At 31.6% G+C, this 10,135-nt stretch overlaps 1 pseudogene; it reads left to right on the top strand.

The window, feature by feature from the left end:
* Positions 1–342: 342 nt before the first annotated feature.
* Positions 343–8,839, top strand: LOC149551109 (transcription factor MYB3-like; annotated as a pseudogene).
* The last annotated feature ends 1,296 nt before the right edge of the window (positions 8,840–10,135 follow it).

Here is a 10,135-nt window from a genome sequence, read left to right as displayed (position 1 = left end):
TTTGTAGAGATATAGTTTACCGAAATCTTATGATAATAGAAGGAAAAACACACATGGTCTAATCAAAAAACTTTTAAGATCAAAAGGACTGCAAGCTTTTGGATTGGTACTGACATGGATTGATGAGTGATAGAAGAATGCACTCAAGAAATATTTAAATTAGGGAACTCCAAAAGAATCAACATTAACAATAAAAATGCCTTAAAATCATACAAGATTACAGAACTTAAAAGCTTTTCAATCGACACCAATATGATGTTAATTTTATTCTAGAAGGCATAGCATTATCTATTATTTTCGAACAATGGTCTTCTTTGGGGTAGAATATGTGATATTTTAGTGATGGTTGCAAGTTTAAATCGGTGTGGAAAGAGCTGCAGATTGCATTGGTTGAACTATCTAAGGTCAGATATTAAGCATGGAAACATCTCAAGTGATGAAGATGAACTTATAATCAGATTATATCATCTTTTTGGTGTTAGTAAACAGATTTGTCCTTTTAATAAAATAAACAGTTAGAACCTTTTATGTGGAAACTCGTAAGACAAACAAATTTTTTTTTGCTTCTTTAATTCCTCTTTGAATTTTAATAAGGTTCAGCTCCCTTATCAGATATTCAATAGAAATGTTCTTAAATAAGAATTACTTTTAACCATAAAGTAATAAGGCATCCCATCTATTCTTGGATTGCGGGATAATCAACTAAATAGCTCCAAAGCAAATTTAATGTTCAATGAAGTAGAGGAAATCCATAATTTTCCCATCAAACACTATTCAAGAGAAATGTGAAATAGATAGATTATCTAAGTTATGCATAATATATACACCCAGCTGCAAAATATAGATCCCACAATTTAGTGTCAATTCAATCATAAACCAACAGAGAACAATTCAAAGCATAAGACCTTTGAATATATTTATAGAACCTTTTATCATCCAAAAAAAATCTTGTACTTGTATAATACTAGAAATCCAAAATATTTGCATAAAAATTAAAAACTAGATTAAAATTTCTAGTATGATGTCAATTAAAAACTGCCAACCTTCTACATTACTAAGTTTCTAGCTTAAATAGAGTAATGTCCAAGAATCTCCATCAAAACCTAATTCTCAAACAGTTTTAAAAGTAGTTAAATCAAGTTTAACAGGTACACAACCCAAGAAACAACTAATTAATAGTTAAAACTTGAAAAAGAAATAGAAAGAAAATTCTTTTCAAAGAGAGACACCATTCTTCTTCTCTAGTGGATCTTCTTCTTCTTAATCCTCATCTAGGATAGAAGGTCCTTGCACAAGCTTCCAAACTTTTTATGTGTCTATGAACTCAGACATGGCATTCTTGTTCAAGCTCTTTATGGTTTTTAAATGATTTTTCCACATGTCCTTGTCCAGTTTCATCTTAGTGACACTATCTAAATACTCTATGAGCTTTTGGTTGCACATGTTTATGATAATCTCTACCTTGGCAATTTTGGTAAGGTTCATCGTGGTCAGTTCAGCTCCATCTTTGATTGCATTTAGAGGTTCTTCATATTATATAACCAATGCTTCTACAGCAGAACCCCCTTCTTTAAAAGGCACAAAAGGAGTCAAACTAATGATTTGCAAGTCTTTGTTCAAACCATCCTAAACTTTTTTGAACTCCTTTTCAAAAGACTGTATTTGAGAAATGGTTGAACCATGGTTAGAGACTCACCAAGCTTTGTTCTTTCACAATACAAGAATAAGCCCTACATTAACTAGTTACAAAGGATTCTCCTCCAAGAATTTATTTGGACCATATTCTTCCACATTTGCTAACTGAGCAACCATGGCTAATAGCCTTTCAGATTTTGCTTTCCACATTGTCATGTATACGGACTTCACTTATCACCACTTCAACAAAAGTAAATATCTTATGCAAATCCTATATAAAATTAGTGGGCAAATTTATTATTCAGTCTATCCAGCTATGGATGACAAAAATTAAGGAGTTTCCTTTCTTTAGATCACTCATCAACTGTTCATTCTCAGGTACACTAGGATCAAACATAGGATATTTTCAATGCCATCCTTTTGTGATTGAAGAATAATTTGTTTATTGGATGATTCCACCTAGTGTTATTTCATTTCTTGGTTGATCACCCTAAATTTGTGTCAGTAATCTCAAAATTACTCAAATCTAATGCACTCATGTCTTCTTTATGATTGCAAGTGACCATTTCAGCAATATTGTTGCCCATTTCCTAGTCAAACACCATCCTAGTTGAGCTTTTAGTTCTTTTGGAATTTGAGGGTTTGCTAGTATGCTTTCTCACAATGTTATCAATAGGAAAGAAAATAGGGACTAGGCTTCTCTTTTTGTTAATTGAGGCAACTAGCTAGTTTGGTGTGGAATTAGGAACTTTCTGATGTTCATTTCCTTTGACTAAAGTATCATTTGAACTCACTAAATATTGTCAATGAGCACACCACCTATATCCTTGTCAAGTTCACTGTCAACCTAAATAGCTTCATTACATCCAACAAGTGTCAACATCCTGGTTGTGTTCTCGGAACAAGCCTTTTTTACTAGAGGGGGATTATTTCCTTTCACAAGGATCTCCTACTACCTATAGTTTTGAGATCAGCATTAGAATCAATTGGTCTTTTAGCATGTTTAATTTTTTTTCATTTTTAACCAAGAATTTGTTCTTTGAAGCACATCCTTTGTTATTTCAAGGATATTATCTTCTTCCTCAAAATTTTAGTTTGTAATGACCTTGTTAGAAATTAAAGACTCAATTATTTAGATGTCTACTAGATCTTTTTTATCCTCTTCAATATCCATAGCATCTATATCCAAATTCAATTTAAAAAGCTTAATTTGGGAAATAGTAAGCTTGGTAGATTCCCTCCTCCAAACTTCCAATTCATCTACACAGCCTTCCCAAAAATCTTCAATATTAGGAACATGCAAAAACTTCACATGCGGTTCAAATAGGCTATGAGCTATCCTTTTCTATCAAAATTTTGTCTAGCGTGATAGGAACTAAGATGAAAATTGCTCAAGTCTACACTTATATAGGTAGCATTGTAACACCCCGCCAGGGAACCCAAAAGAAATTTACCTAAAGTTTCACTAACTTTGTCAAACATCTTTTTTTTTAAAGATAATGAACAACAATAGATATAATATAGCAAAAGCAATAATAACAAGAGATAAAATATAGTGGAAGCATTAACTCACATACATAACAACCATCATAAAATAGATTGCATCTCTTAGTGTTCCATGACATTGAATCACATTTAAGTTTAATTAATACTAAATCCAAAATACAACATAACCACATCAAAGAATAATCACAAGTACAAATCCATTTAAACAATATACAATTATGGGATGCCACTTGGCAACGAACAGAATGCATAATCATCCATTGTACAAGTCACAAGGTATGAAAGGTTGAAAGAGTATACATCATCAGTAATATACAACATAATATGTTTGTTTCCAGATTTGATTGTGTAGAGATTTTTACCATCAACTTTTTGAATCACACTACATGATCCATCATCAGGATGAAAAGAGAGCAAGAGATGCAAAATAAAATGAGTTGCAAAAGTTGACTAACCCAAAAGTTATAGGTACCAAGAGGAAGAGTGTGAAATCTCTCTTCCTCTTGGTACCTATATCTTTTGGGTTAGTCAACTTCTGCAACTCATTTTTATTTTGCATCTCTTGCTCTCTTTTCATCGTGATCATGATAAAAATCTCTACACAATCAAATCCAGAAACAAATATATTATGCAATGGATTGTGGAAATATGATCTCTTTAATATACAACATCTCATAAGATATATGAAATTAAATACAATATACTTAGAGTATAACCATCGATCATAGAACTACAAGATTGGATAGAAAGGAACATCTACATAAGCATATCTAGCAGCAACATCAAACGGTTGAATCTCAATGGTATAAGAAAATGCTATACCACCCGACCTCGTGAAACCTAAAAAGGTCCACTCCCACCATGCTAAAGAGATAAACTCATGTCCCAAATAGGATAGAAAACTCAAAATTTAAAACCAACATCTACGTTCAAGGAATCACCTGAAAGCAAAACATCTCAAAGGGGTACCAAGACGCAAGAATCAACTAAACCCAGAGGCAACAAAGACACATAGGAAATCTACTATGCAAGTGGGAAAGTGTGACTACATGAGTGACCTCTAAGGTTACCTAGTCTAGTCTTTTAATGCTCTAGCCCCCTGGTGACTCTATGAGGCACTAGTATCCTATTGTACTAACAAGGCATACTAACAAGTCAACTCTATCAAGGAGAAGATAGGAATTCAAAGAATGAGCAACTACTGCACAAACCCACAAGATCCTATCTAGATCTGACGCTAAAACAACGAATGCACAAACACACAAGAATCTTCCTTTTCTTTTGAAAACCCTCTTTTTACAAATTGGCTCCTCCAAACCTATGTATCTAGAAATAATCTCTAATTTCCTTAATAAATAAGTTGTTTCCCCCAAATTAGGGCTTTGATCATGCAATCATACAAAAATTCTCTGTCTTTAATTATTATATTTTAATTTTCATGCACACACTTTATGCAATTTAATTAAAATAAACTTTATTAAATTAAAGCTTCCTCTCCCTTATTTATTTATCAATTTAACTAATAATATTATTTAGGGTTTACTAAAAATAAAACTCCTTAATATATCATTATTAAATTAAATAAATATAAATACCCCCAAATTAGAATGTTAATCAAATATTTTAAATTTAATTCTTTCATGCACATTTAAAGAACTTTTTAATTAAAATATTCTTTTATATTTTCTTTTCCTCCACTTTATTAATTAGTGCAAGCACTATTTAAAGCATAGTTTATTATTTAAATTAACAAGAATAATTAAAGCTCATTATTTAAATGTAACTCTAATTTAATAATTATTAATTAAATAATCATAATAAAAAAAATATTAAATCCTTAATCTTTTAATTCTATTTTTATCCTACTTCTTAAATTAGACTTTTAAGATAAATATTTTAAACTGAAGTGCATATTTAATAATGTAATAATATCATATTCTAATTTCTCTTTAACCAATTTTCTAAATTTAGACCTCTAAACTTAGACTTCTAATTTTAGACTTCTTATTTAAAGTATAAATTTAATTAGTTTTTAATAAATCAAATAATATTATTGCTCAACTAAAAATATTATTTAGGGTTTATTATTAAAATAAAACTCCTAAATAATAATAATTAAATTAAATAAATATAAATACACCAAAATTAGAACTTTAATTAAATCTTTTAAATTTAATTATTTTTTCAATTAATTAAATATAATTAAATATTGAATTTTCTTTATAAAATTTTCATTAAATTTAATCATTAAATTGTCTTTTAGTTTGATTTAATTATAACTAAAAATCATCACACACCCAAAAAATTGAATGCAAAAACCCATCATATAGAACATAAAACTAAATCAAACTCCAAGGTCAAAGTCATGAATTCACGTTACTTGAATTTAAAAAGGTGAAAGAAACTCAAATATTTGTCCTATTTTCTAGGATAATTGGCTTAGGTTAGGATTTGGACCTAAGAGTTATCTACCCACTTATACTATTGAAATACTATGATAGGGTACACTCATCCTAGCAATTCAGGGAAGTTTATACTCGCTAGCTACAACCTACATAAATTCCACACATGTACAAACACATATATTCTAACTAAATAGGCAAAGTCTAGAAGTGGTCCATCATGTAGATCATAGAACTAGTGGGTGACTATGACTCCCTTCCTCAAACACATCAGAAATGTCATGTACATAAAGTAAAACAAATAGGTACACCATACACATGCAAGTATGGGGTAAGTAACCATAAAATTGTATATAAATCAATCCTCTAACTAACATCATGAAATATCTAAAAGTCATTAAATGAACATATATATCATCATCAAAATAATCCTATAATAACTAAAATAAATTAGTAACTCATCACATATATAAACTGATTATGAAATACATTTAATCTAATATGGTAACCAAGTGTCAATAATCATAAAACATAATCCAAAAAATGGCCTAAAAGAATCTAGCAATACAACAGAAAATTCGAGTAGAGGTTGGCATTACAAGCATCTTTCATACTTCGATAGGTTAATTTTCCTAGTTTGAGTGGGAAGATGATATCAAAAGCTTCATCAGTAGAAAACTTGTTTATGACTAAAATCAATTGTTGAGACACCTCTCCCAAGATAAAACAATGAAGAGAAAATATGCGGAGTTCTAAGGTTTCTTCATCAAAACCAACTATCCTCACATAAGTGAAATTAGGAAATTGAATGTATATGCTACCAAAGGATTGAACAAACTTCCAAGATTCATGAGAAAATCTATGAAGGGGAGTATCCTTTATTTCAAAACACAATTTTCTTGAGAAAATATCATGAACTTTCCTAAAGTTTCCCAAGGCTTTATCTTTATGCAACATAGGATAGTAATTATGTATAGTAATATTTTCTATCCAAGATTCATGGGGTAGATACTCCAAGTCCTGAGTATTTCCATCATATAAATTAGATATGAAGATATATGGAAATCTTTATTTAGGTTTAAAGCTCCCTTGAGCTGATTTCTTATAGAACTTTCCATCATTTCAGTTGAGTCTAAGAATTGAGACCCATTCAACATGATCTGAATGTAAAAGTAAATCTATTCCTTAAAAGAAGACACATCTAGAGAGCCATAAATCTGGTGCAACCAAGCCATTACATCATGAACTTGTGAGGTCACTTGGCCTTTCTTGAGGTTTTTGGGTAACCTAGAGCCACCTTTGTAAGAAGCTTCAATCCAACTCTTTGCAATGATATTTCTATAGACATTAGACTTTTCTAAAAATATGGCCAATGATAATGTAGGACTCAAATCGATGAACTCTTGTTCTTCAAGCTTAAATAACTTAGACATGGTTTCCCTCATGATGCTCAGCAGTACACTTCTATCCCTTTTCAAAATATTTTTGCTAAGCATATCATACATTTGGATACATTCCTAAATGAATTCTGAACACAGATATGCTGATGGGAAGGTGGAGGCCATAAGGAAATTGGTATCCAAGACTTTAGTAGAAAAGGTTTCTGAAAGCTTCTCACATAACCTTTCTTTTACTCTACCTAGATCAAATCCTCAAAGGTCTATTTCTGACACAATGGATGACTTACTATGCAAGTTGTGAGCATTTTGAATATATACAATGTGGACCTTATGATTTAGAATTCCCCCCATTTCTTTGAAAATAAAAGAAGCAGTTACAATCTTTTCTACTAACAAGTGAAAGAAAAAGAGTTAGAGAACACAAGAGTTACTTGAAGAGAAGCAACTATGACAACTATGAAAGTCGATTCTCCTTCCTCAAACTTTTGCTGCTAATACTTAAATCAATTCAAGAAATGTATGCCTTTCGAAAAGAAAAGATTTTTATCGTATACAATTCATAATAGATATAGGGCATTAATTATGAGGACATAATGTATTACACATGCCATGAGAAAAGGGTGATGGGACAAATTGGCATCCATTATTAAATAGAAAGCAAGATACTTAAATGATATTTTTCCTTTGCGTGTGCCAGATCTTCACTTTTGTCCTCCAAACCTAAATCTCATCCCAACTATTAATTATTACCTTACTTCAAACATTATTTATTTAGTACCTTTCCACAAATGATGAAGACATACACGAGTGTGTCAGACTCCACGAGGCATCTAGAACTATAGTACATTTCCTCTTTGGATTCCATGACACATCAAGCTAGGGCCCACCAATGATATTGCATGAGAACTAAAAAGGATTTGAAGTGATGAACTTATTGAGCTTTTGAAAAATTTTCAAATAGTACTAATGGTACAAGAGGTTCACAGTTACTTCATTTCATTTGGAAGTGTTATAAAGGGTTCATGAGTTTCTTAAGAAAATTTTGAATCTTTGGACATGGCCTCAATTAATACATTTGCAAAAGAAATCTGGGGATTAGACTTGGTCAAAAATGAGCATAAAGGAAGGAATAATGATAGGACAAGGTTCAAAAATGAATTACTGAAATGGTTTATTGTACCTCAAGTTGCAACTGATAGGTAGAACCAATGGTTCAAAATAAACAATCAAAAGGAGTGAACTAGAAAAATAAAAATGGTGACTCTGAAAAATTTTGAACTAACACTCGGCAACTAGTTTGTTAATGACATGTTATGTGATTCATATATTAATTTCCCTTTTAAATCTAGTATATGAATCAATTTATTTCTATGTTTGATATGTATATATGAAGCTGGTCTTTGATTATAGGAAGGTTTCCTCGGAGAACAACTAATGAAATAAAGAATTATTGGAACACCCATCTCAAAAAGAAGTGTGAAGCTGCCACAAGAATTTAAAATAGAAAAGAAACAACTAGTTCAAATGGAGACATCAATGATGATATTTTCAAACCTATACTTGTGAGAGTTTTTCAAGTAGAAACACCTAATTATATAATCACAAGTAACTATGTAAATAATGGCATTCAAGATTGTGGCTTAAATTTAATTTGCAAGTTTCTTCTAGATGCTTCAGATCCCACTGCCTTTCATTCAATTCCACATAACTATGATATTTTCAAGGGGGGTCATAATAATATTGCAGTATAGAATTCCTTGACTCTAAATGGGCTTCCAAATTCACACTATAATATATTTTCTATTCTAACTTGATGACTATGAGGAAGGAATACTAAAGATTTATAATGGCCCACAACTTATAATAAATTGGATAAATGACTTGGAATACATATAAGGAATAAGAATGGAAGGAAAATATGCTTCCATGATACTATGAGGGAATAGAATTCATGTGGATCCAATTTATTAGATTGATATGGTGTGTTGAATAGGTAATTTATCACTTAACTTGTAAAAAAATTGTATTTCTATTAGGAGAAGAGATCCAACAATCATTAGGGGGTCCAATGATCATGAGGGTTTTGTGATAGATACTCTCCAATTGTCACTTTGAAAAAGTCCCAATAGATGGACTAATAGTTGATGGCATATGTAATAATAGTTGATCATCTTTTAGCTTTCTTAGTTGTTAATTGGTCTATTTGTGCCGCACATACTTTTTTTTGGTGAGTGATTATTTGGAGGTGAACATAAGTGTTGGAGTTGATGAAATCCAACTCCAAAGACACCCAAGATCACCTGCATGAAAAAACCTATCAAAGAGAAGCCAAGGAGAGAAGAGTGTGGAGCAAGGTGAAAACCCTAAACAAACATGAGAGAGAAAATATGCAAACACAAGAAAATATGTATTTACAATATGCAATATAAGATGATATACAATGAGGGAGAGACCACTTATAAAGGCCTCAAGAAATCTCCTAGAACAAGCTAGAAGATGCTAGGAGATAAGTGTGACAACTAAGCATACATCCACATAAGGTGGAAAGTCCTCGAACAATGTGAGAGGATAAGTATGACTTAGGAGAGAACAAGCTCTTGTATTGTCAACTACTTATAACAAACTCCTAGACTACAACTAATAAATGAAATGCAGTTACCTAAGGAAGCTTAAGTAAATAGAATAAATAATTAGTAATTAATTATTTACTGTAACACCCCTTCTTAAGTGCAACTTAGGGAAATGCCTTAAGCTCACAAAACTAAGATGGATGTAGAATGGGTCTCAGCAATGAGGCCATGTTAGGTACCCATGTACAAATGCAAAAGATGCAACCTTTGAAAATGGGGGAAGAGAGAAAACCATTTGGGAAAAATCCTCCCCCAAAAAGAGGTAAGAACCTAGTGAAGAACTGAAGAAGCCTCCAACTAGAGAAATTGTCTCCTAAAACAAGAACAAGGAGTGATGATGAAGAGCATCACTGAAGCATGTAGAAGCCACAAAATTTTCCATCTAAAAGAAAATTGCTGATTTGAAGAATTTCCATGGAAGAAGAAGGCACGAACCGAGTGTGTCTATATGGTAGATGATCCATCTCACCAAAATGCATAGGTAGCCAGCCACTACAATCGCCTTGTATATAGGATCAACCACTAAATACATAGCTCACACTATCGAACCATTGAACCAAGG

This window comes from Cupressus sempervirens, chromosome 6, assembly GCF_028749045.1.
Source record: "Cupressus sempervirens isolate cs-2001-9-10 chromosome 6, ASM2874904v1, whole genome shotgun sequence".
Lineage (NCBI taxonomy): Eukaryota > Viridiplantae > Streptophyta > Pinopsida > Cupressales > Cupressaceae > Cupressus > Cupressus sempervirens.
The sequence above is the reverse complement of the archived record's forward strand: the minus strand, read 5'-3'. Positions and strand labels throughout refer to the sequence as shown.